The sequence below is a fragment of the Mesoplodon mirus genome, assembly GCF_964341445.2.
Source record: "Mesoplodon mirus genome assembly, chromosome: 20".
NCBI lineage: Eukaryota > Metazoa > Chordata > Mammalia > Artiodactyla > Ziphiidae > Mesoplodon > Mesoplodon mirus.
Genome location: NC_138996.1, coordinates 21,515,890 through 21,542,191, shown reverse-complemented (window position 1 = coordinate 21,542,191; position 26,302 = coordinate 21,515,890). Strand labels below are relative to the sequence as shown.

At 36.1% G+C, this 26,302-nt stretch overlaps 1 protein-coding gene across 3 annotated transcripts in view; it reads left to right on the top strand.

Moving 5' to 3' along the window:
* SGCZ (sarcoglycan zeta) overlaps positions 1-26,302 on the top strand; it is an 870,746-nt gene that overhangs the window by 629,127 nt on the left and 215,317 nt on the right. The window lies entirely within an intron of this gene.

Below are 26,302 nucleotides of genomic sequence, written 5' to 3'. Positions count from 1 at the left end.
CACCTCTTTCCCCATTTTTGTTTAGGTTCTTCATTTACTTATTGTTGAGATTTAAGAGTTCTTTGTATATTTTAATTAACAGTCCTTTATGAAATATATGTCTTTTTACATTTTCTCCCAGTCTGTGGCTTGTCTTCTCATTCTGTTGATCCTGCTTCTTTTTAAACTTAGCTATGGGTAATTATTTTTTTATCTCATATTAAAAGTGAAAAAGTAACTTTCTCATATATAAGCAAAAATATAAGCTGTAAGGGAAACCATCTGTTTCTTAGTTTAATGATATATCTGCTAGGTTACACTGTACCCTGACACATAATTGGATTTCACTGTTAACAACAGACTCCTAACAGATTGTATATTTTCTAGTTTAAATCACTGAACCTGTCATCATATAAATATTTATCAAAAATAAATATAGGACAGAAAAAAGGAAGACATGCAGGGAGCTAAATTTCCTATGGAATCTATTTTTGTTTTTATCAGTCTTCAAATAGTTCACTTTTAGTATCAAAGAGAGAAGTCTGTTTATAGATCCCTGAATGCTTTAAAAGAGACTGCTTTTAACGTGAGTAGTGAGATGGATAATTTCCTAACTGTGAAATCGCTAACTAGTTTTTGACCTTGGGGACCATTTAAAACAAGTACCCTCTGCTCTACTGGTGGACTTGGAGCAAAGCAGCTGTATTTTGCACAGCACACTGAATCATAATGGGCCATGTGCTGCTATGAGTATTCATAAAACTACCATATTCTGCCTGCCCCAAGATGATTCCAGTGGATGCTGCTAGAGGGATTTGAAATAATCACTTTTGTAGTATCCTTGAAAAGAATACACACATCAGGAAAAATAGATCTGGAGCCCAGGTAATCCTGTCCTTAGTGTGCACTTCAGAACTCTCCTCCAAACAATTTTGCCCTGTACCAATGGCACAGAAATCCATTGTAATGACATAGATGAGAGGTTTAACTTTCTGAGAATCTTAAAATAGGCTAAATTAAAATCTAAGTGGTCACCGTGGTACGGTTCTACTGACTGGCATACTTCCTCATATGTGAAAAGAACTGATCTAATTTTCTATAAGCAGAAGCGGTCACTGGAGGTTGTGATTTCCTGATGATACATTTAACCAAAATGATAGCTGCTTTCAAATTACGACCAAAGATACCGGGACACTCTTGATAAGGCAGATGATTATATTTCAACACAGACATTTTCACCTATGCTTTCAAGTTAATTCAATACTGCTTATTACACTCCTGACCCTTTATGTTAGGCTATGCTGACTATAAAGCCTATTTCTCTGCACTTCATTTTTTTTTTATTCCACAGTGGAGATTGAAATCAAATAAGCATAGCCCACATACTTGCATGCTAAGGCATCCTTGAGATGCCTTTGTAGAAAGGATCATGATTGCTTGTGCATTCAACTGCTCTCATTGACAGAATGTTAGGTTGTTAGTATAGATCCTTGCTGGGGATTGGTCCTTGCTGTGTATCTTGGCTTCATCGTATAACCGTGGCCTCGCTGCACATTCACAGTGGCACCTCTGTTGACAGTGACTGGCAGATTCTTGTTTCCTTTGTGCTTCAATGCTACACATTTTGAATAGATAGATTTATTTTTCACGTTTTCCTTTTAATTTCCTTTTTGTTCTAAAGGAGTTCTGGATTATATTATGTTACTATTTTATTATATATGTTATATATACATAATATATGATTTACATTATGTTTTTCACATTATTATGTTCCCTTTTGTACACAATAGTTGCTCTGTTTACTATGGTGAGGGAGAGGATTTCGGGGTGAATTCAGTAGTATTCCATCTCAAGTTCAGAATCTGATCTTCATTATCAAATGGATGTCAAAGTTATTTTCTGAGTCTCTGCAGAAGGAACTGAGTCCTGGGGAATTTCCCTAACTGCCCAAATTCATAAGAGTCTGATACACTAAGAATAATACCAGTTTCTTAATTTAATATTTGAGAGTCTGTCTAACATTCAATAGACTATTCATGGCATCATTTTTTCTACATGGCACATAATATTTTTATGGATTCTTTTTTGCCTTTCAGTGAAAGAGCACCTTATCCTGATAAATAATATATTCAAGAAACATCATCTTGAATGAAATCCCCATTCTGAAGGACAGTCCTGGAGATAATTTGTTGTATTTTTTTCTATAGAATTTATTCATGACAGAACATTTTGTCATTGTAACACTAAATTAAGAAAGCTATTAAATCTAATTTAAATTATATTTTGTATGTTAACTACGTTGATATTGCAAAATGCTGTACATATATTAATAGAGACGTATTCAACAAAAATTTCTTAGGATGAGTACTTTCAGAGAAGAGTTCTCATCAGTGGATACATGGGGGAGAAAGTGTTGCAAGTGAAGGGTATGTTAGTTTTCTAACAGGGCTGCTCTAAAAAGAACCACATGTAAAGTGGCTTAAATAACAGTGATTTCGTCTCACAATAGTTTTAGAGGTGAGAAGTCTGAATCAGGATGTCAGCAGGGTTGGTTCTTTCTGAAGGCTGTGAGGTAGAATCTGTTACACACCATCATCCTCGCTTCCAGAATCCTCCTTGTGTCTTCATGCGATCTTTCATCCGTACGTATCTATCTCTGTGTCCAACTTTCCCCTTTTAAAAGGATACCTGTCATATTGGTTTTGAGGCAGCTCAAACGACCTCATCTTGACTTGATCATCTGCAAAGACCCTATTTTCAAATAAGGTCACATTGAGAGGTGCTGGTGGATAGGACTTCAACATCTGTTTTGAAAGACACGATTCAACCCATAACAAAAGGTCTATAATCTGAAGATGAAAATTTCTGTGATTCTACAAACGCCATGGGTCATTGTATAAGACTGACTTTTTTATACCCCTTTAGAAGCTGATATTTGGATAAGAGGGCCTCTAAGTTATTTTACCCTTATCTAGAAATGACATCAAAGGAATGATAAAGGCTTTCTAATATGAAAATATTTTTCAGTCATGTAATAGAAGTATTAGATGATCAGAAATAGAATTAATTATAGAAATAACATGAACGTGAACGTGACAGCAACCAAGAATTACTGAATATATAGTAAAGGCCAGCTATTGCGCCAAGTATTTCATCTACATTATTATAAAGTTATGTAACAGAATAAAACCTATGAGATAGATACAGTCCCCATTTTACAAATTTGAAAAATAAGACTCAGAAATGCAAAAAAAAGGGGGTTCAAGGTAGCACCCTTAGTAATTGGCAAAGCTGGAATGCAAATTAAAATTTTTCTAGTTTAGCATTTCTTGGACCTCACACTAAATCAGACATCTTCTTTCCAAAGCTAAAAGTGTAGTGATAATCTGAGTTTAAGCCCAGGCTATGTCCACAATTTTCATCTGGTCAGCTGCCAAAAAGGGAAAACAAATCTCCTTTAATGAGTGAGGAGTAGCTTCCTGTGTGAAGACCCAAGCTGGTTCTATTTGTAGGGCGATTGACAAGCTTTTTGTAAGGATGCTTCCTATGGTGAAGGGTGAGGGTGGTGGAGAGGCACAGGCACAACATCTGATATAGATGCAAAGCCTTAATATGTCATCTAGGAAGAGTGATTCTGAGGACCAAGTGGTCACATGAATATGTCACTGAGTGTACAGTGGTGGTGAGTAGTAGAAGTAAGAATTAAAAGAATGCTTTCACCAAACAAAAGCTATAAAATATTGGGACACAAACATTTTGAATTTAGAAAAGAGATGCTCCAGGGCCAGTGTATCTATTATACAATGCTATTCAGAGAGCATTCTTTGAGAATAAAGTGGGTAAGTAAATAGTACTGAAGTGGGAAACATTGAGCAGGGCTGCATATGGATCCGATATTTTGTTTGGAAAGAGAACAAGGACATTCATGACTGTGGCCTAATATGGAATTTGTTTAAAAGGTAGTAAGCAGACCCTTGAGTGCTGTTTAATGTGATAAAGTCAGTAAGACCTCTATGCAGCACTCTTTCTCCCCAGCAGGCTCCTTGCTCTGATTGGATTGCAGGGACCTCCTGACAGGACTTACTCTGCACCCTGTGAAGAGCTAAGGAGCCATCAGGGAATATGTCCACTCACTTGTATGTGTTAGTCTGGGATATAATATGTTTGTTTGCATGGCAAATATAATCAATCCTTAATGAAAGCCAAGTGGTCATCGGCATTAATCTTTGGACTCAGATTAACCTTTTTGCTCCCTGCTAGTGTAAAGGGAAAGAGACATTCTCGTAAGTATCAGGCTTCTTAGCTTTGTCAGTTTAGATCTCAAGTGCCTATACAGAGGTATAGGGAAGAAGTGAAGGACAAACAGACAGTAAGGTGGTGATAGAACAATAGAGGAGATGGTGGTGTTGGCCACTGCATCACCAGGGTCATGGAGTCATATCCAAGGCTAGAGGAGACCAAGATCCTTAACCGGCCAATGCAGAGGTTGGTGGAAAAGCAGTGACAGCAGTGGCAGTGGAAGAGCAAAGCAGCATCCAGAAAGTTCATAAGAAAGATGCTAAACCTCTGTGACCCTAGGTTTTTGACCCTCAAAGACACTAAGAAGGGCTTCCCTGGTGGCGCAGTGGTTGCGAGTCCGCCTGCCGATGCAGGGGACACGGGTTCGTGCCCCGGTCCGGGAGGATCCCACACGCCGTGGAGCGGCTGGGCCCGTGAGCCATGGCCGCTGGGCCTGCGCATCCGGAGCCTGTGCTCCGCAGCGGGAGAGGCCACAACAGTGAGAGGCCCACGTACCGCAGCAAAAAAAAAAAAAAAAAAAAGACACTAAGAAAAGGTTTTAAGAACACCAATGAGCTGCGAAAATTCAAATGACTGTTGTTGTTGTTGCTCTTATTACCTCATTCATATAAACAGCCTCTGTGCCTGAGCATAATCATGGAGTAAGTTCCTCCCAAATGTGTTTTGGCTTTTTTAGTTATCAGACTCAACAACTGCCATGGGCTTAGCTAATATCACTATTTTATGAATATTTATAGATTTCTCCTCTCAGTTCTGCGAAGCCAAGATTCATGGTTCAGTCTTTTTAGATAGATTATGCAGTAATTAAAAGGTGGCTCGAATTCACTGACTGATGCATGAGGTCCAGTGTTACAGTTTTACTCTAGAGGAAGTTGGCAACACGTAGAGAATTGTAGTTACACTGGTCTCTTGGTATCAGCAAAGTGTCTGCCATGTGGTCTTTTTTTGTGTTTTCTTAATATGGATCTTCATCTTAGCCAGTGGCAGTGGCAGTGGCCATATATAAGAGGTACTTGGCAACAGAGTACCACAGATGGTGATCCCTGAATCTGCTTTTTAGTAGCAAGAGCATCTGGAGTCTTATGCTTTCCCTATTGATATCTTCTTAACATCTGTATACCATCTCTGGTTGGTCTCCTGTTGTAACTGTTACTAGTTCCATAGCAATTCTTTCATTTGGAATGTACTTTGGTGTTATTTGTAGGCTCCCCTTCTTTTTTTCATTTGTTCACCCCATTTGCAACTATTCTAACATCAAAAAGAAAATTCACCTCTATGAGCATGTGTGTACTTTGGAACTTGAGATGGTACATACATGTACATTTTCTGTATATGTTAGGTAAGCTGACTTATCTTTCCTAACGTGACCCTTTATGATGGACCTTGTCAATTATGTATCCCAAAGAGATGGTTGTCGATGATTAAGAAATAGTGCAAAGTCTTTCATTACGTATGCTTCAAAACATTGCCAAGATAAAGCCTGATGGAGTCTTTAACTGCACCAGCTACTTTTTTTCTTGCTACTACAGTATCAAGATTAGTCCTTCTTTAATTAATCTCTCTGATTGTTCTAACTCATCTTTCATGTGGTTTATGTGAGAGAATGAATGAATGAATGCATTTAGGTTATTGTACGTTTAAAAGCATATATTGATTGCTTTTACTTATTGCTTAGAAAAATCAACTCATTTCATTAGTAGTGAATTAATTTTCTCTTACATATTTAACTTTATATTTTAATAAATTACTATAATTGGATTTTATTAGATGTCTAAAAATATTAAATTCCATTTTTTTACCCAGGAGACATTAAAATGACTCAAGATTAGTATGTTTTATCTTATAAACCCCCAACAAATATGCATTAAGCCTCATAGAAAGCCCAATAATTTGAGTAACAGAGAATCTTGGTTTGGCAGACGGCTTCCTCTGTTGAGCTAAATAAGCTGTCGAACTAAAATAAGTCACTAAAATATCTTAGCCTCAGGTTTTGCTTCACTAGGCTGGCTGAGTGAGTAGAGGTCTAAGGCCTCGCGTGATGTTTGGCCTGTTGTGCAAGATTGATATTCTAATATCCTAAAGAGAGTTCACTTCTTATAAGCATATATTTTCTGGAAAATGTGGAATATGTCTTGGAAAACTGCTTCAGTGAATTATGTACCTTTCCTATTTTTATCTTTAATTCCATTACTTTCAAAGATCTAAAGCTTTTGCATAAAAATTACTTAATCTTTTGGACACAAACAGCTTTGAAACTAACATTAAACTATATTTCACTAGGGGTAATAAATATAAAGAGTGATTTGTTCTAATCTTCTTGTTATATTTCAAAATATATTTCTCTCTTGCTTTTGGGAAAATAATAGCATAATAGTTCATATCTGTATTGGTTTTCACAATAAATTTGTCTGAGCCCTTAATTTATACCAGTGTGTAGGCTGACTCAGAGGCTGCCTAGTCGGGCTTCCCTGGTGGAGCAGTGGTTGAGAGTCCACCTGCCGATGCAGGGGACACGCGTTTGTGCCCCAGTCCGGGAAGATCCCACATGCTGTGGAGCAACTGGGCCCATGAGCCATGGCCGCTGAGCCTGCGCGTCCGGAGCCTGTGCTCCGCAATGGGAGAGGCCACAACAGTGAGAGGCCCGCATACGGCAAAAACAAAACAACAACAAAAAAGGCTGTCTAGTCAGCACAATACAAATGAAAAAAAATAAGAGCCTTCAATTTCTTCACACCATTATATCTAATATAAATCTTATGTAAAACAAAGAATCCTTTAAATTCTTATAAATTAATCACAGATTCATATATAAAGTAGGCAGAGAAAAAAAATTAAACATTTTATAGCACAGTGAAATGCACTTCTAAATTGACTTTGCATTGTTATGGAAAACACACTTTCTGAATACCGTATCAGAGTTTATCACTGCTAATAATTTAGAATGCTCACATAATTTATAAAAGCATGTACGTAGATGCTGTACTTTGTCATCTAAACTATTTTTAGAGATAATATCCATCTGGATATCAAAAGTTATTTTTGTATGAGATTTAACATTAGGGTAATGCCTGCCTTATCATTTGTTATTATCAACAAACATTATGTTTGTCGCACCTGATTTACTTGAGCTGTATCTCCAGTTAGGGGTAAAGTAATATAAGTAGAGTTTATAGTTTATCTAGACAATGCCATGATTATTTTAACTGGAGAAAGTAAGCATCTACTTACCATATGCTGAAGAATAAATGTTTTTGTGTGCCATATAAGAATATATACAACTGATAATTTGTGATGATGTAACATTATTTTTTATATATTTATATCAAAGTTTACATCTCAGAAGAACTTATATTAATGAATAAACAGTTAAAAAGAAGGTAAACATTTCCTTCTTTATTGACTGCATGGAAATCACATGAAGATGATAAACGTAATTTTTTACTGTAAAATTACATTAGAAAAACAATCTGAATCCAAACATGAATGCAATTAGTAGACATGATAGATAGGAGGAATTGGGAGATGGGGATTGACATATATACAGTATTGATACTATGTATAAAATAGATAACTAATGAGAATATACTGTATAACACAGGGAACTCTACTTAATGCACTGTGGTGACCTAAATGGGAAGGAAATCCAAAAAAGAGGGCATATATGTATACGTATAGCTGATTCATCTTGCTGTACAGTAGAAACTGGCACAACATTTAAAAGAACTATACTCCAATAAAAATAAATGTAAAAAAAAGAAAATAAGAAATAGATTAAGATAAATTTGGGAATTGGTTCTAAACAGTGTCTTTCACTTGCTGGGTTACTTAGACTTTCAAATTTGTACACATTCGCTTAAAGCTCAGTTGACATTTAAGATGAATTGATCAGTCTTACTCAAATCTAGATTTAGGATTCAAGTACATTAAATCTAAGGAATACCAAAAATGGAAATAAATATTTTGTTTTACGTATATTAAATGACATAAATAGAGGAATTTTGTCGGTGGGAGAAATGTCTTGACTAGAGTTACATGAGTATACACATTTTAAAAACTTAGAAATACGTGAAATCAAAATCCGTACATTTTATGTTATATAAATCAAGCTTCAAACTTTTTTTTTTTTGCGGTACACGGGCATCTCACTGCTGTGGCCTCTCCCTTTGCGGAGCACAGGTTCTGGACGTGCAGGCTCAGCGGCCATGGCCCACGGGCCCAGCCACTCCACGGCACGTGGGATCCTCCCGGACCGGGGCACGAACCCGTGTCCCCTGCATTGGCAGGCGGTCTCAACCACTGCGCCACCAGCGAAGCCCCAAACTTTTTTTTTTAAGTGGAAGACTCTGACAAATGATGAATTAGATTGGTAGTTTTGTTGGGGTAAATATGTTGCAAATTAGAAGCATTTAGAGTCAATACAATGAAATAAGTGCTGAGGCTTTTTATTTTATTTATTTATTTATTTATTTATTTATTTTTTGTGGTACGCGGGGCTCTCACTGTTGTGGCCTCTCCCATTGCGGAGCACAGGCTCCGGACGCGCAGGCTCAGCAGCCATGGCTCACGGGCCTAGCCTCTCCACGGCATGTGGGATCTTCCCGGACCGGGGCACGAACCCGTGTCCCCTGCATCGGCAGGCAGACTCTCAACCACTGCGCCACCAGGGAAGCCCTTGAGGCTTTTTAAAAATAAAATTTTATTTTAAAATAATTATACATTCTCATGCAGTTTTAAGAAATAATATAGAGACAATCCCTGTATCTTCTACCCATTCCCACCAAAGGCAGCATCTTTCAAATCTGTAAACATCTCACCAGGATATTAACATTGGTATAATCATGATGCAAACATTTCCGTTAAAAAGGCATCGGTCATGCTGTACTTTTATAGCTACGTCTGTTTCTTTTATTCTCACACCCTCTCCTTAACCCCTGATCTTTTCTATATTTCAATAATTTTATTACCTCAAAAATGTTATATAAATGGAATCATATAGTAGGTAACCTTTAGAATTGGCATTTTTTGTTCAACATAATTCTCTGGAGATTCATCCAAGCTTTTGTGTGTATCAGAAATTTGTTCTTTCTTATTGATGAGTAGCATAAATGCATCATGGTGGCATAAATGCATCCCAGCTTGTTTAACTAGTCACTGGTTGAAGGTGGTCTGAGCTGTTTCCAATTTTCACTATTATTAGTATAGCTGTTATAAAGCATTACTATACAGATTTGTACATGAAGGTAAATTTTCGTTTCTCTGGGATAAATACTCAAGAGTGCAATCACTTGGTTGTATGATAACTGCATATTGAGTTTTGTTTTTTTTTTTACATCTTTATTGGAGTATAATTGCTTTACAATGGTATGTTAGTTTCTGCTTTATAACAAAGTGAATCAGTTATACATATACATATGTTCCCATATCTCTTCCCTCTTGCATCTCCCTCCCTCCCACCCTCCCTATCCCACCCCTCTAGGTGGTCACAAACCACCGAGCTGATCTCCCTGTGCTATGCAGCTGCTTCCCGCTAGCTATCTATTTTACGTTTGGTAGTGTATATATGTCCATGCCTCTCTCTTGCTTTGTCACAGCTTACCCTTCCCCCTCCCCATATCCTCAAGTCCATTCTCAAGTAGATCTGTGTCTTTATTCCTGTCTTACCCCTAGGTTCTTCATGGCATTTTTTTTCTTAAATTCCATATATATGTGTTAGCATATGGTATTTGTCTTTCTCTTTCTGACTTACTTCACTCTGCATGACAGACTCTAGGTCTATCCACCTCATTACAAATAGCTCAATTTCATTTCTTTTTATGGCTGAGTAATATTCCATTGTATATATGTGCCACATCTTCTTTATCCATTCATCCAATGTGCATATTGAGTTTTATAAGAAACTACCAAACTGTTTTCCAGGGTGGTTTTACCATTTTACCTTTCCCCCTTTAATGTATGAGAATCTGTTTCTCCCTCATTCTTTCCAGAATTTGGTATTCACTATTCTGTATATAGGCTTTCTAAGTAGATATAAAGTGATATCTCATTGTGGTTTTAATTTGCGTCAGGGATAATGATGTTGATCACCTTTCATGTATTCACATGCTATGTGCATATCCTCTTCAATGAAATATCTTTTCCTATGTTTTCCACAGTTTCTAATTGGATTGTTCATTTCTATACTGGACATTTTGGGATATTATGTTACGAGACTATGGATCTTTTTAAAACTTTCTCTTTTAGCTAGCTTCCTTTGACACTATCCTGTCAAAGGGCGGGGAGTCCTCACACTGTTGGATGGGATAGAACTCTAGGCTCCCCACATGGTCTCTCCACACGGTAGGGGGAGAAAGAATGAGGAGGGAGGGACTACTTCCTGCCCTTGGTAAGCCTTGGCTAGCTTTTGTCCTTCTCCAGTAGCACCCACCAGGCAGTGATGGAGTTGGTATTTGTCATTACAGTCTGGTTTGGGTGGAAGCCACCCCCCTTGGCTTTTGCCACCCTGGGTGAGACTAGCACCACAGTGTTTTATTTTGTTTTTGTTGAGATTCTGACTGGAGTAGAGAAATGATTGCCTAAAATTTTCCCTCTTGCTAGGCTGCTCCTTTCCTGGTATTTTGGGTATAGAAAGAAAGCTTTTGTGGGAATTTTTTTTTGGTCTGCATCTGTTTTATATATATATATATCATTTAGATATGAAATATCAAGTAATACTGAAATGTTCTTTAAAGAACTAGAAATATCTGGAAATTAAAGGAATATTTGAGGTAAGATAGTGTTCATGGCAGTGATATTTGAAAGTATTGCATTTTATATTAAAACAACATCTTTGATTTTAAAATGAAGAGCTTTGAAATGGTAAGGTCAGTGAGAATAGAATGGGCAACTTGCAGTGTTAAAGGTCAGCTTCACCTCTTTGAGTCATGCTTTTACAAAATGTTATTACAGGATTTGAGGCAGCATTTGCAATTTTCAGCAATTTTTCTTGAAAGCTGGCTCTAACAGTTTTGCGTTGAATAATCCTGAACAGCACCAAGTAGACCCTGACAATTCCTCCACTTATTCCATGATTGTTTTTCAGCACCTAGTCAATAATCCATATTTAGAGGGGTTTTCCTTTTTATATTGTTAAATTCAAGGTACCACTTGATTTTCATTGCAGTTGTTATCACACCAGTGAGACAGAATACAGCTAAACCTAATCCTTTAAACAAAAGCAAATCAATTTTTCTAAAAAAATTATATATAATATAAATAGATTATATATATTCTTAAATCAGGAGATTAAAAGCAATCCCATCAGACTGAAAATTCCTATAAAACTTATTAAAAACCTTAAATCAGTATTTTTCAAACACAGTTTCTCATTAAAAAAAAAAAATCATTCCCTTTAACAAATGTATAATGGCTAGAGGCAGAGCCCATAGGGGGGATTCGAATCCCTTCAACCTTGATGTCATAAAATAGCTCACCATGCCACTAAGCAGGGTTAATCCTTGGCATCTATAAAACTCTGCAGAGGACACTTTGTAAAAGATCCTCTGTCTTAATTATCTCTGGTCTTCTGAGATTTACAAAAATTCTTTCTGGTTTATAAAAGTATTATTAAAAGGAAAAGAAAGTGCCTCTTTCCGAAGTTCATTATAATACCACTGCAGTCAGAAAAAATGTTTCTTTTCTATCAAATAATAAGCTAAGAGTTTTGTGATAGATAATATAGTGTTGATATCATTACAGTTATGGTTTTCTAATTATTTTAGTATTACAGTCACTGTGTTTTACATTAGACCTAGGAATTTATATACTATTTGTCTTCCTCTGATTTATTTCACTTAGTATACTGCCTGTAAGTTTCATCCATGTCGTTGCAAATGAATAACATTCCATTATATATATGTATATATAATGGAATTTTATACACATATGGCTGTTTCTCAGAGAAAGTTTCAAATTTTTAAAATTTTTTGGTTTCCAGGTGCATATAAAAATTATGTTTAGTCTACACTGTAGTCTACTAAATGTGCCATAGCATCATGTCTATAAAATAATATATATACCTTAATTAAAAAATACTTTATTGCTAAAAAATGCTAACCATCATCTGAGCCATCAGAGAGTTGTAATAGTAACATCAAAGATCACTGATCACAGGTTACCAGAACAAATATAATATTAATGGAATATTGCGAAAATTGTGAACATATGACACAAATATGAAGTGAGCAAATGCTGTCGGAAAAATGGCACTAATACACTTGCTCAATGCAAGGTTGCCACAAACCTTCAATGCGTAAAAAATACAGTATCCACAAAGCATTAGAAAAGGAGGCACAATAAAATGAAGTGTGCCTGTATTTACAATACATGTCAATAATTTCATGTAGCTCTACTTCTGTGATTTTTGAGATATAACTTCATACAATGTTGCCCAAAGGGCACAAATCCTTATATTGAAATTGTATTTTTCTTTTCATATAATGTACAAAATGTAGAATTATTCTGACTGTTGTGTCCATTGTGGAAATAATTTTTGTATACTTGAGGAAAATTAGGCTTATAAAAGTTAAGTAAATTGGACAAGGTCACATTGTTACATGGTAGAACTGAGTCTTCTTTTCTTAAAAGGACACTAGTCATTGGATTTAAAGCTCATACTAAATCCCGTATGATCTCATCTCAAAATTTTTGCTATAATGACATCTGCAAAAATAATATTGCAAATAAGGTGACATTCCCAGTTATGGGTGGAAAAGTCTTTTAGGGGCCGCTATTCAAATTACTACATGTGTGTAATACATGTAGTGACCCTGTGTGACCTGGCCCACTCTTACCTCATCTTCTCCACTGTCCTTCCCCACTCCGCCCTAGCCATGCTGTTGGCCTCCTTTCTATTTCTGGAAAAAATCATGTAGTGTTTGCCTTAGGGACTTTGCTCTGGCTATTGCCTCTGCTGGAAAATTCCCCAGATAGCCATGTGCCTCACTCCACATCCTTCAAATCTTTGCTTAAACCTTACTTACCTCCTACCCTGACAAACATTTTTCAAATTGTAACCCTCCTCAAACTCCATCCTCAACACCAGCATTCCCAATTCCCCTTAGCAGGACCTACTCTACATTTTTATTTTTCATAACATTTATTGCCTCTTAAAACACTAAAAATTATTTGCTATATTATTTTTACTGTGTGCATCAGCCCAATAGAATGTAGGTTGCAAAGGGAGAGAGAGATCTTTGTCTGTAGTGTTCACTGATGCACCCCAGGAATGTAGGTTTCTTCAAAGCAAAGTTTGTAAAATGTACTAGGTCCTTCCTAACACCTTGGATAATTAGTACCTTACACATAGTTAAATATTCAATAATGGTCTAATCATTGGTGTATTATAAGGTAACAGCAGGTTTAGGTAGTATTTTTTCATGGCTTATTATGAAATAAATGTGATTTTCTATTTTGGAAATAAAATACTTCTTCCCTAACCTAGTTTCCCAACCAAAATTAAAACAAATTTTTTTTACCCTAATTCAAAAATCATGTATTTAAACTGTGAAGGCATGTCATAAACTTATAAAAATTATTTTAAATCAACATGTAGAATCATTACATTTTGGTGTGAATTGATGTCCAAGTGTAGGAAATCAACAAGTGAAAGCACTGCTTGTCACTTCATAGTACTATTTCCTCTATGTATGAATTACCAGAGTTGTGTCATCTGCATGACCGTCCACGTATCCCCATAAATCAGTCTGACACAAATAACTCGCTCTACTTTTGTTGAATTTCAAACTGAACACATGATTTCATTTTGAATGTGTTTTTTAAACTTCAAAGTACCTTTTCAGAGATGAGGAGAAATACATTTTAAACAAAATCTCTAATAATAGAATGTTTTTAACCAATAATTAGTAAAATTACACTTTGTATGTAAAACTCATTAAATGCTGATTGCATACACAAAAACATATTGTATGGTTAATTCCTTCTACATGTAAAAATAATCTACAACCACAGTGATGTACAAAGATATAAACACTGCAACATTTGGCTTCTTTATATGACTGAAGAGGGAAAAATGTGATTAGAAAAATAACACTATGGATCAATCAAAGCCCCCGCATCCCCTCCGAGTTGAAAACTAATTGAGAAACATGCACTGGAGTTAGAGGAGTTAGAATAATAGAGAAATAAGTGCGTATATCTATAGATAAATAGTGTATGCATTTTTACTATTTTGATATATTGACCTTACATATAATATTAATGAAATGCAAAGTTAGAGACAACCGGAAACTTCCTTTATTTTATTTTAGACAATTTTTCCATTCTCCTCATCATCTATTCATTCCCTTCAGGATACATTTCCAAATAATAGCACTCTATTTTAAAACACCACCTTGTACACTTTTCTATACATATGCATTGCATCATCTCTGATTTCCTCCTAGTAGAGGGTAATGTTCTTTCTCCTGTCTTCTCACATTTCATCCAGAGCCCAGTTTGCATTAATTACTCATTCTCTAGCTTTTTCTTCAGCTCAGAAACATGCTAAAGTTTTCCTAAATTAAACTAAACCAGAAATGGCAAACACATCCTCTTTCTCAACCTTAAGATCCCTTTCATCTCTTTCACCATCTCTCTCCTTTTCATTACTAAAACTCACCCAAGCGTGTTTTCTCCTTCTCTGTTTCTCTAACTACTTATTCAACCCTCTGCCATTTGGCTTACACTACCGACACCATAATACATTTCTTTTACGATGGTCACTACCTTCTGTTAACCAAATGGGTGAGCACGAATGTCCCCTCACCACCCTATATTAAAATGTCATTCCTGGGACTTCCCTGGTGGCACAGTGGTTAAGAATCCACCTGCCAATGCAGGGGACATGGCTTCGAGCCCTGGTCCGGGAAGACCCCATGTGCCAAGGAGCAACTAAGCCCATGCACCACAACTACTGAGCCCACATGCCACAACTACTGAAGCTCACGTGCTAGAGCCCATGCTCCGCAACAAAGACAAGCCACTGCAATGAGAAGCCCGCGCACTGTGCCGAAGAGTAGCGGGGAGAGAAAGCCCACGTGCAGCAACGAAGACCCAATGCAGCCAAAAATTAATTAATTAATTAATTAATTTAAAAAAAAGAAAGTGTGAATTTTGCCTTTAAAAAAAAATGTTGTTCCCACACCCTGACAATTATCCCTATTCCCCCACTACCTGCTTTATTTTCTCTATAACACATTCGATGTGCCACAAATTTTATTTATTATCCTTTTATAATATGCCTTTGTTTTCTAGAATTGAAGCTATACGAGAGAGGAATATGCCTCTTTTCTGTTCATGGCTGCATCTCTTGCATGCAGAAGAGGACTTAAAACATATTAGACACTCAATAAATAGTATTGAATGAACAAATGAATTCTGGCCCTTACTAGGAAAACAACAAATAGAGAGAGTCCTTTATATATTAAATTACAGTTAGAGTTAATAATATTTAGGTACATATTTACTTTAAAATGTCTGAATCTAGGTTCTTCTTTTAGCTTCTTTAGCCTTATTCTCTTTTTGTCCTTTTAATTTGCTGATCTTTAATAAATGGTAACTGCTAAAAATATCTTCTTTATGTTATTATTATTCCTCACTCTTCATTTAATTCACAGTGACATTTTATTGGCTTAGGCCGACAGCCTTTCTCACTTGTACTACTTTTTAAGTTATATATATATATGATCATAAATGTAACTACAGAAACTAAAAAAATAAATCTAGTAAAAATCTTATAAACTCAATAAATAAAAAATTAGAAAATAAAAGCCCTGTTTGCAATACATTTTGGGTTTTTTTGTATATACCCAGCAGTAGAATTGGCTGGGTCACATGCTAGTTCTATTTTTAAGTTTTTGAGATACGTCCATACTGTCCTCTACAGTGGCTGCACCAGTTTACATTCCCACCAACAGTGCATGAGGGTTCCCTTTTCTCCACATCCTTGCCAGCATTTCTTATTTGTGTTCTTTTTGGCATTTGCCATTCTGACAAGTATGAGGTGATATCTCATTGTGGTTTTGATTTGCATTTCCCTGATGATTAGCAATGTTGAGCATCTTTTCACGTGCCTGTTGGCTATCTGCATTGGAAAATATCTATTTAGGTCTTCTGCCCATTTTTTATTTGTGTTATTTGTTTCTTTGATGTTAAGTTGTATGAGCTGTTTATATATGTTGGATATTAATCCCTATCGGTCATATCATTTGCAAAAATCTTCTCCCATCCAGTAGTTTGTCTTTTCATTTTGTTGTCGGTTTCCTTTGTTGTGCAAAAGCTTGTAAGTTTAATTAGGTCCCACTTGTTTGTTTTTGCTTTTATTTCCTTTAAGAGATGGATCCAAAAATATATATATTACTGCAGTTTATGTCAAAGAGTGTTCTACCTATGTTTTCCTCTAGGAGTTTTATAGTATTCAGTCTTATATTTAGGCCTTTAATCCATTTTGAGTTTACTTTTGTATGTGGTGTTAGAGAGTGTTCTAATTCCATTCTTTTACCCTCCCCTCTCCTTACATTTCAGAACACTGAGTTTTCTGTGAAATTTGTAATGAGTTGCATTATTTCACATGTCTATCCCCTTGAAGCCTTTCATTACTTCTCTAAATCAGCATTAACTTATACTATTTACTATCTTATCATTATACACTATAGGTTTTCTGTTTTGCATTTATTATACATTAATGATTCATGAATTACCTGAATATGAATATATCTGGTATTTAGCAGGGAGGGAGGGAGAAAAGGATAAAGGAAGGAAGGAAAGAAGGAAGGAAGGAAGGAGGGAGGGAGGAAGGAAGAAAGGGAGAGTAAGAAAAGCAAAGTAGAATATTAATTGTAGCAGTGTATTTATTGAAAATGTTATTTTTTAATTAACAGTGTCTTCTGAAAATTTAGGAGGATAGAATTTGTAGTCAGAAAAATTCTGGAACACGTGATACTGCCAAGAAAGTGTTTAAATATGGGCACTGGTGATTACTAAATCAAAGTTAGTAGTATTAATAACTAGGAAAGATCTAGGGTAGCAAAAGCAATTGTTATGTACTTCTGAATTGTCTAGGCTGGTCCTGAAAACTACTAGCTCATCTACATTTCCCCACAGGCCTTCCTTATTCAACAGATCCAGTAAGTCTACGCTCTTTTTCTTAAAGCATTATTTTTTATATAAGAAATCTTTTACATTATGCAGAAAAATAACTCAAGATAAATGTGAATTTTCTTCATAGTTTCCAATTACAGTATTTCAGTCTGCTTTGCACCAATGAGTGCCTGAGGCATCTGTGACACACTTGAAGCTGAAATTCAAAATGAGATTTTCAGTGTTTAAATTAAGTAGTCTGAAATTGCCTGCAAAACAATTTCCATCAAGGGAAATAACATAGTGTAGCTAAGTCTTGCCTATTAAATCAACTAAATATAAATATATATATATATATATATATATATACAGTTATATATAGGTACGTATTTATACATGTCCTATCTTTTTATTTAGCATATTAAATCAGCATAATAATAGCCTAACAGATCCAAATTATTAAACAAAAAACCAAACTGATCTTACTGCTGGAGATTAAATACTTATTCCATGAACATTTATTTAATCTTGTATTTCTGGATGAAGCATAAATCTCATGCACTTTGCCGTATTTTGGATTATTTCCTGATGACAGACTTCAGATAGAGTTGTGTTTTCTCATGTTTGAAATTTTAAATTAACTTACTATTAAAAACATGTGGGTTTTAAGCCTTTGCAGTTGAATGTATATCCAGGAAGTATGAGTAATTAAAAATATACATATAGTTTGCATAACTGAGAGACTTTATTAAAACAAGACTAAAAACTTTGTGGTTAAAAAAGTCTTAGTTCATACATTTCCAAACAAAATTCTTAAAATGTTTCATTATAGAAATCTAAGTTCTAAATAAACTTTTCCACTTTGTGTAATCTATTTTTCCTTTAGATTTTAAAATTTAAGAGATATTTTATTAATTGCTTATTGGGTATCAAGCTCTATTCTGGGCTGTTGGATATATGATGGCAAAAGATAGACAAAAATCCCTATCCTCAGGGTTTATTCCTACACTCTAATTTCTATGAGTCTTTATATTTAAAAGATTATTTAACATTTATTGAAGTATAATTGACATGAAATTTTGAGATATAAAAGTGTGCATCATGGTGATTTGATGTATATGCATTGTGAAACATTCCCTCATTTAGTTAACACATCTATTACCTCACACATTTTTCTTTTTCCTTTTTCTTTTCTTTCTTCTTTCTTTTTTTTTTTTTTGGATGAGAACACATAAGCCCTACTCTCTTAGCAAATTTCACCTATACAGTGCAGTGTTATCAACTGTAGTCACCATGTTTTATATTAAATTCTCAGACCTTACTCCTTTTATGGCTGGAAGTTTGTACCCTTTTACCAAACTTTCCATATTTCCTCCACCCCATAGCCCCTGGCAACAAATTTTCTATTCTGTTTCTACTTGACTATTTTATTTTTTTAGTTTCCACATGTAAGTGACTCCATGCAGTATTTGCCATTTTCTGTCTCTATCTAGCTTATCTCATTTAGTGTAATGCATATATTTATATAAATATTTATGCATATTTTGACTATTATAAATAATGATGCAACAAACATGGGATTGCAAAGCTTTTTGATATCCTGTTTTCATTTTCTTTAGATATATACCCAGAAGTGGGATTGCTGGATTATATGGTATTTTGTTTTAATTTCTTGAGGAACCTCCATACTGTTTTCCATAGTGGCTGTACCAATTTGCACTCCCACCAAGAGTGCACAAGGGTTCCCTTTTCTCCATATCCTTGTCAACACTTGTTTTTTCTTATTTTTTGATTATAGCCATTCTAATAGGTGCAAGATGATATCTCATTATGGTTTTGATTTGCATTTCCCTCATGAATACTTGTGTTGAGCACTTTTTTCATGTACCTGTCGGCCATTTATATGTCTTCCTTGGAAAAATGTCTATTCAGTTCTTCTGCTAATTTTTTAATAGAATTTTTTGTTTTTGCCATTGAGTTCTTCATAAATTTTGGACATTAACTCCTTATCAGCTATATAGTGTGCAAATATTTTCTCTCATTCTATACATTGACTTTTTGTTTATGGTTTCCTTTGCTGTGCAGAAGCTTTTTACTTGGATGAAGTCCCACTTGTTTATTTTTGCTTTTGTTGCCTTTGCCTTTGGTTTCAAATCCAAAAAAATCCTCACCAAGAGCAATGTCAAGTAGCTTACCACCTACATTTTCATTGAGAAGTTTTATGGTTTCATGTCTTACTTTCAAGTCTTTAATCTATTTTGACTTGGTTTTTGTTTATGGTGTAAGATAGGGGTCCAATTTCACTCTTTTGCATGTAGCCATCCAGTTTTATGAACATCATTTATTGAAGAGACTATTCTTCCCTCAGCTGGGTGGCAGCTGCAAAAGCTGGGGCTCCAGATTGTGTACACAAGCTCCTTCCAGGGACACACTGGCAACCTGAAGCAGGCCAGAGGGAGAATGTGGAAACAGTGCCCACCCACCTCTCCATTCTCAGGGGAGGATCAATCACCCTGACAGATGTGCTAAATTAGAAACCTGACCTTCAGGTAGCAGCTTTTGGAGTATGCAGATAGACCACTTTCAAGGAAAGACCAGGAGATATGCATTTCTATCTGCCCCCTTTGTACTGAGCCCTGGGTTACTAGCCAGAGCTCGTTCTTGTGAGTCCATTAAAAGCTCTTTGTTTTCTGTAGACACATGGGTTTCATGGACACAAGCCCTGGTGGCTTTCAGAGCTAGGTGTTCATTCCTCAGATGGAAATCTTAAAAGTTAGGGTAGTAAATGTTGGGTCCAAACCCTTCTCTCCTCAGGGAGAAACTGGGAGCTTGAGTTTGCTCTCAATTGTATATTTCTGTGTCATGGTGAAATTTGTGGTGAGAGTGTATCTCAGCCTTTCCTACATATTTCATTGTGGGTATTTTCTTGTTTACCTCATGTATAGGAGTTGCTCAGGTAGTTTCTGGATTTCTTTCAGAGGAAATTGTTCCTTATTTGTTGCAGATTCAATGTGTCCATTAAAGGAGGTGAATTCAGGAGCCTCCTATGTTGTCCTATGTTGCCACTGAAACCACAGAAATGCATCTTCGGGGGCTCTGAGGAGCTCCAGTTCTTTATGTCTCAGCACAGAAAGAATCCAGCGAGAGGCAAAATGATAGCTAAGAAGTGATTTATTAGAATAGGACGCTTGTGAGGCTTACAGGCAGACAGGTGAGAGGCTGACACGCCCTGAGAACATAGTGGGCTACAGTTTTATAATCAAAGGAGTAGTGGGAAGGGGGAAAAGACCACCTTCTTCCTTATTCTTGAGTAGACGTCAGGCTACCATCATCAGCTCCTTCTCCACGTCAGTTGGGGGAGTTTTCTTGTCCCTACCTGGTCAAGCCAGGACTATCATGGTGCTATTTAAATTAGCAGAAGGGTGGTAACATATGCTAAAAATGGTAAATCATCTCAGGTTTTAGTATAATGTCACCTTTTCCTTATTTTTTTGTTTTTGGTGCACATGGAGGAGTGTGTCCTAGGAATCATTAACTTACTGAGCTCACTGGGCAGGATGTGGGTCTCATGCCACCATATTTTTTATCATTTGGGGGTATGTTTCATGCTTCTGTTGCATGGTTTTGTTGCTAAGCAAGCCTGCTTGGTTTTGTGGTTAAGCAAACCTGCTTTCACGAGTGATCATGAACTTACAGGGTCTCTCATACTTTTTCTTCACTTACAATCCCTTAGTGGGATTAACTATTTAATCAACTACTTTTTCCCTTTACTCTGTCCCAATTACCATCTTGAACCAGAACCCCTTGTCAACTGAGAAAAAATGCACAACCTAAAAGTAGAGAGTTATGTTTTATTCAACGGACATTCTTAGGACTTCAAGCCTGGGACACAACATCTCAAATAATACTGAGAAACTGTTCCAAAGCTGGGGGGGAGGGCGGTGCAGGGGCGGGGGGAGGACCAGGATATATAGGAGTTTTTGCAACAGAGGCCAGGTAGTCAGAACATCGAAAGAGTATTGTTAACTAAAGAAAACCAGACATCTCAAGTTAATGAAATTAGCATTTTTTTATGTATGGGAAGACGCAAAATCTGGGCTCATTGAAATCATTCCTTTGATATGCACCTCAGCTCTCTGGGGCCCCTGTCCTGTGTTTTCTCATCCTGAGTCTCCACACTGTGCACCGTCAGGGGTGGCTGCAGCAATTGACTGCTAGACAGCAGGCATTCTTTGTTTCTATCCTGAGTTCCCTCAGGGCTTACCTTCAGGGTGGCTGTAATGTGGTGGCTCTGATGGCTTCAACATCCTTTGTTTACTGATATAGCAGGCGGCATTCTTAGTTCACACCCGGTAGGAGTCTTTATTTTGAAGGTTGAAAAGATTAGAACAAATCTGTGGTCCTAGCTGACTAAACTTTATATTTCTCTGGATATTTCGCCATAGATTTTTATGTCCTTGTCTGATATTATATGTATGACTTAGGTGGATATGCCTTTTCAAACCTGGACTTTGGAATAAAAATGTCTTGGAGTTGTCATTGATGTAACATGGTTGTATTTGCTCTGGGACCCTAAGACCAAGTATGTATGCATGGTTTGGTCCAGTGTGAATGAATCATACTTTTTAGAAAAAACAGTGACTCTTCTGATGTGGGGAATTCTGTTAAAATTTTAGAAAATGTTACCAATTGCCTGGTATTGTTCTATAGGGTGAAAGGAAGAAAGAATGAAGAGTGATGTTATTTAAAAAGACAGTGTGAAGTAATGCTGAGCTCAAGTGGTATGATAGGAGAAGCAAAGGAAGAGTGACATCAGTATTTCTCAGACTTTTGGTATATATAATCCAATTTCAAATATGGGATTGTTAGACTATTCACATGAATGAGTTCTAACAAAATTCTCTCACATTTTTTAATATATATTTTTGATTAATGAAGGAAGAGTGGAAAAGAAAATCACAATTCAGAATAACTTGGAATAAAGTCATCATATTAATTTTTAAGCACTTTTATTACAAAGACTTCAAAGTGCTAACCAATTGAAACAGTGCAGTCAATCAATAAATGATATGTTATAAAATAGAATAAATATATCAGGAACATCTACTGGCCATTTGATTAAACGTGGAAAGAACTGCATGCAAATATAAAGCAACTAGTCCTTTTTTCTAATAGAGTTAAAATAAAATGCTCAAAATATTTTAATAAGGAAGAGAAGAATAAATAAGCATATTCACTGGGGAAGGCATGATATTTTACTGGCCTTGCACAAACATACTCCAGCCAAGGCCTTGGGAGGCAGTTTGCACTTGTTATTGCTGGTGTGCCAGTCACACGTGTTTTCTATGGTTCTTCTGCTAAGTGGGGTCTGACCTCTCTATGTTGGGCAAAAAGGTTTCCAGGGTCAGAACTTCAGGGCTGTCAGTCTTCTGGTATCCATCAGGAAGCTGAAGAAGGAAAAAGGAATACACACAGGGAGATAAAATGTTGAAGACAATATTAGAGCTCCTGAAGAATAGTGAATATAGAAGGCAAAGCTAAAATACACTAAAGCCAAAATAAATTTAAAAATGAATCAACACCAATACACAAAGCTGAGATAAAAAGAGTTGAAATGTAAGCAAAGATTTTGCTGTAAGTAACAATTTGGGACTATTGTGAATAGCAATAAATAGTAATGGTTAGTAATGGTTACTAGTCCTTTTCGTGCTAAGGTATAATATACTATGTGACTGCGAAGATTTACTTGTATTTTCTTTTGTAATATTTCAGCCATCTTTGAGAGGACTGAAAACAGACAAACAAAAAATAAGATTGAGAATTTTGAAAGTCAAATTAGTGGATAATATACTATAGAAAAAAGGTAGAATTATTACATGTTCAGAGTCATAAGCCATTCAATACAGTTTAACAGGCTGGATTATAATATAGATGGTGAATGTACTAAATACAATAAGATTAGTATGATCTGTACAGTGGTGAGACTGGAAAGGGTTTTTAACAGCAAATAAAGAAAACATATTTTCAATAAATCACATTTGGTGCCCATTGTTCTGGAATCATATTGAGGATGAGAAAGGTACATGCTTTCTATCACTATGAAGACAAATGCTAGTCATTTCAGCCTGACGGTTGGACTTTGAATTCAGTAAAATCAACATTCTTAATTCCAGTAAATTTATAATAGCACGCACTAATTAAGCCTAAGTTGGAAATTTAACAGAAATGGAAATCAAGCCCACATTACTCAAAAGCAGGTCTACCGTGTGTGCCATAAATTGGGGTAATATAGAAATGGGTGGTTGAGATTGTTTTCATCAAGCACTATAGTTGCCATTATATTAAGAAATAATTAAAAACATGTAATTTCTGTATCACTTGAGCAAGAAATGGAATAAATAATTGAAATAAGTTTTTATGCTCCCTAGATTCACAAAGGAGACAAAATAGCTTAGGCTAACAGCAAAAGTACAATGAGACAAAAAAAAAAAAACACCTCAGATGGAATAAAAATTTAGAAGAGAATTGATAAGAGGTGGGGAGAAAAGTATATCAACAACTTTAAATGAGGAAGGACTTATGGAAAGTTATTTCTTAGCAGTCAAAACAATGAGTGGAATCAGATGAGTTATGAAACTCACATTATCTGGCTATTAGGGTATTTTTCTGTGTCTAAGAACTCAGGTGAATTTTTTATTTTCACTCCAGCTCACTCACTAAACTTCTGGCTTTCCATTTCCTTTTAGCTTCCGAATTAACGTGTGTGAATGGTAGATCATTCTTTTTATTTTATGAGTTTGACAATATATTAAATATTGTTGTTATACTTTTCTCAAACTCTAAAGTATTTGCTCTTGGTCTGTCTCTGGGTTTCTCAGGCTGCCATGTGGTTGAAAGCAAACATTCTGGTAGATACTTAATATTAACATATAGATGATATCGCCATGCAGTTGAATCAAAAAAGCCAGTAGATAGTTAACATTAAGATATAGGTGACTTTATTCCAAACCTGCATTTATGAAATATACATTTGAGCCATCCAATGGGTGTCTTCCTGATATATTTCTGATTAAAATGCTTTAAACCCACAAAACTTTTGATTAAATTATATCCGATTTCAGTATGTTCTTGATTATATGTAGCAGCAGTGGTCTGCTTCCTAAACTATCTGTGGAGAAGGATGCTTTTAATTGCTTTTCTTTATTTCATTTCTAGTTCCGTATAGATAAATACTTTCATAAAGCACAATAAATTTGTGTGGCAAAGTCAAACTTCCATAAAAGTTTCAAGCTAGTATTTAGTCTCAATTTCTATATTTATCTTATTGTTGGTCATTAACCAGTAGTTCTCAGACTTTGAAAACCAACACCATTCGGTGAACTATGTGTAAATAGTATTAGGTAAAACACTAAGACAAACTGTTTTGTAAACAAAGATTGATAAAAATAGTTTCCTTTCCGCAAAAGTAGTTTTTGTAGGAAGACCTCCTAATATGTCAACATACTACAGGAGTGTGACTGTCACTCTGTTTTCTGCATACCTCTAAGGAGTCCCTTTTCTTGTATAGCTTTGATTTCTTAGGACTAATACTTCCACAAGCAGTTCTTTATATCCACTCAATTTTCAATTCTTCACTGTTGTTAAATATTAACTCTCAATTCTCCAGCCTTTGAGAAGAATGCCTTAGAGCCCAAATCATGATTAAATACGTTTAATGTGATGGAAAATGTCTTCATGGTATACACCTCCTTAAAATGCTTTTCTTTCTTTTTTTTAAATTAATTTTTATTGGAATACAGTTGATTTACAATGTTGTGTTAGTTTCTGCTGTTCAGCAAAGTGAATCAGTTATACATATACATATATCCACTCTTTTAGATTTTTTTCCCATATAGGTCATTACAGAGTATTGAGTAGTGTTCCCTGTGCTGTGCAGTAGGTTCTTATTAGGTATCTATTTTATATATAGTAGTGTGTATATGTCGATCCCAATCTCCCAATTTATCCCTCTTCCACCTTTCCCTCTTGGTAACTGTAAGTTTGTTTTCTACATCTGTGACTCAATTTCTGTTTTGTAAATAAGTTCATTTGTATCCTTTTTTTTAGACTCCACATATAAGCGATATCATATGATATTTGTCTGACTTACTTCACTCAGTATGACAATCTCTAGGTCCATTCATATCACTGCAGATGGCATTATTTCATTCTTTTTTATGGCTAATATTCCATTCTATATATGTACCAGATATTCTTTATCCATTTATCTGTCAGTGGACATTCAGGTTGGTTGCTTTTCTTTCTTTTTTTTAAAATTATTTATTTATTTTTGAGTTCATTGAGTCTTCATTGCTGCGCGTGGGCTTTTCTCTAGTTGTGGCAAGCGGGGACTACTCTTCTTTGCGGTGTGGGGACTACTCTTCATTGCGGTGCGTGGGCTTCTCATTGTGGAGCACAGGCTCTAGGCTCATGGGGTTCAGTAGCTGTGGCACGCAGGCTCAGTAGTTGTGGCACACGGGCTTAGTTGCTCCGTGGCCTGTGGGATCTTCCCGGACCAGGGCTCGAACCGGTGTCTCCTGCATTGGCAGGGAGGTTCTTTTTTTTTTCTTTTTTTTTTTTCTTTTTGCGGTATGCGGGCCTCTCACTGCTGTGGCCTCTCCCGTTGCGGAGCACAGGCTCCGGACGCGCAGGCTCTGGATGCGCAGGCTCAGCGGCCATGGCTCACGGGCCCAGCCGCTCCGCGGCATATGGGATCCTCCCAGACCGGGGCACGAACCCGTATCCCCTGCATCGGCAGGCGGACTCTCAACCACTGCGCCACCAGGGAAGCCCCGGCAGGGAGGTTCTTAACCACTGCGCCACCAGGGATGTCCCTGGGTTGCTTTTCTTAATATGATAAATTCCTTCCTTC